Genomic DNA, 2,764 nt, shown 5'->3' with positions numbered 1-2,764 from the left:
AGCCCGTAAGTAACCCAGGCATGTTTCCTTGACAGAAATTGAACCTGGGACCCTACAGTCCGCAGGCCAACGCTCTATCCACTGAGGCAAACCCGCTACGGCAGCATGTCTAACTTTAGAATACAAGACATTACATACTGAAGCTTTTCATGCATTTTCACATAATGTGTACTTATAATATTTCCTCTTATCTAGGTACTTTAACATACACTTTAAAGATTTAAGAGAATATAGTAGTCACCCTTACCCACAGTTTCTGAGATTTTAGTTACCCACAGTCAACATGGAAAATTCCAGAAATAAACAATTTAAATACCATTATGAGTTTTAAATACTATTCGGAGTAGTGTGACAAAATCTCATGCGGTCCCACTCTGTCCTGCCTCGGATGTGAATGATCCTTTTGTCCAGCGTATCCACACTATGTACACTACTGCCTGCTAGTCATTTAGTAGTTTCTTAGTTATCGGATCAGTTATCAAAGTGAGAGAGAACTCACATCCACTTAACTTTTATTGCAGTATATTATTACGTTTCCATTTTATTATTAGTTATGGTGAATCTCTTGATGTGCCTAATTTGTAAATTAAACTTCATCCTAGGTATAAAAAACATAGTGTACATCGGGTACTATCTGTAGTTTCATGCATCCACCGGGGGACTACTATAATAGAGAACAATTGCCAACATTGTCAAAACATGAGAGGTTTTCAATAGAAGGCAAAAAGAGCCCTCTACAGGTTACTTACACAGTCCAATTGGTGGACATGAAAAGATTCAAATGCTCAAAATCTCCCCATATCACTAGAATAGGGTTCATAACTTAGTGGGCAGTGGGTAGAGAAGGGGTAACTCTGGATAGAGTTCAGAAAGTACATAAACTGACATGGAAAAATAATTCTGTATTTATTTTCACTAACCCCTAGAATGAAAAGTGGCATTTAAAAAAAATTATGAACGTGGACAACAAATCTCAATAGTATTAGCAGTATCTGTGATTTTTGTCACCAATAGAAAGAAAATATAGTTCTCATATTACATTTGTTAGTTATTATAGATATTTTGAACTAATTATAAATTTAGTTTATCATTTGATTAGGAAAGTTTTTAAACTTCAACACTTTTAAGCTACTTCAAATTTAGGGAAGTTTTTAGCTCTGGTGCTGTATCTTGTTATTTATCAATCTATCAATAAAGATGCACATATATTAATACAACTTAAAATTAGTTTTGTAAATATTTAGACAATATACTTGGTTTCCCTATTAAGCCTATGTGTTTTATTTATTTAAAAACATTATATAAGAAGGGGTTCCAAAGATCAGCATCCATAGCACAAAAGAGATTAAGAAATCCTTTTAATGGCCCAGGGGCATTTCTCCAGATTAAATAATTGTTCACCTTGAAGATAGTCATATGTTATGGAAGAAGTAAAATAGGGTACAGAATAATTTATCAGGTTATCTCTCATTAACAAAGTGTAGGGTTGAAAGAAATGGGACTTTTTAAAGCAGGCAGCCCCAACGCGTAGACCGAATGAATGAGGCATTTTAGCGAGGATCACTGGAGAGCCAGCAGATGGGAACTTGGCATTTGGGAAGAGGGCAAATGGTTTGAGCAGTGTTAGGGAAGAAATATGGCCTTAGGAATCCTAGTTCTACCACCTTCTAGCTTTAAAACTTTAGGTGGGTCATTTAATTCCTCTGAGCCTTAATTTTCTCATCTATCATTGAAAAACTTGTGTAAAGCTTTAAGTGAACAGAGCACTTTAAGATTTATTTTCTTGTTTGACGTTCACTATTTTGTGACAATGGGTATTATTATTATCTTCATCTCACAGATGAGCAATTTTATGGCCAGAAAATACATGGAACTCCTAAATTAAAAGTCTCTTCTTCTGCCTTCCTTATCCTACAGGTTTTCCTTAAAGCTAGGAAGAGAAAATAATTGAAATATGCATTGGAAAATCCTTTATCATAGTCTGTGAATTACTTAAATGAAATATTTTAACAGATTCCAACTTTCCCTCCTATTGAGTCAATGTCGGATTTTTTCTTCCCTTTCTTTATATTTTAATCTTTAAATTCAGTTTTATTTACTTTATCAAACATTTATTGAGAGCCCTCTTTGTGCCAAGACTTAAAAGAAAATAAACATGCTGTCTGGAGAGTTAAAAGAGTACAATAAATAATTTAAAATTTCCATAGAATTTACTCAAGCAAAATACTATTGGGAAACAGGTAAGAGAGAAATTAATTCAAACCTTTGTAAGTCATGAAAAACTGCAGATAAGAGGTGACTTGTGAGCCAGACATTGAAAGATGAATAGAAAGTTGTAAAACTATAGCATCTTATCTCTTTTTCTCTGAAAAAGAACCCAAATAAGATTTGATTGACTTTGGGTGGTGGGCACACAATGCAATATACAGATGATGTGTCATAGAATTGTACACTTGAAACCCATATAATCTTATTAACCAATGTCACCCCAATAAATTTAACTAAAAAAAAAAAGAAAGAAAAGCTATGTTTGTGCTAGTTAAAATACTTGCAATCCTTTTTTTCTTTATATTATACCACAACTTTTCTTTTAAAAAATATATTTTTATTGATTTCAGAGAGTAAGGGAGAGGGAGAGAGAGATAGAAACATCAATGATGAGAATCATTGATTGGTTGCCTCCTGCACACCCCTGCACTGGGGATCAAGCCTGTAACCTGGGCATGTGCCCTTGACCGGAATTAAACCCAGGACCCTTCAGTCC

This window comes from Eptesicus fuscus, chromosome 7 (genome assembly GCF_027574615.1).
Source record: "Eptesicus fuscus isolate TK198812 chromosome 7, DD_ASM_mEF_20220401, whole genome shotgun sequence".
Taxonomy (NCBI): domain Eukaryota; kingdom Metazoa; phylum Chordata; class Mammalia; order Chiroptera; family Vespertilionidae; genus Eptesicus; species Eptesicus fuscus.
Note: the sequence above shows the minus strand (reverse complement) of the source record.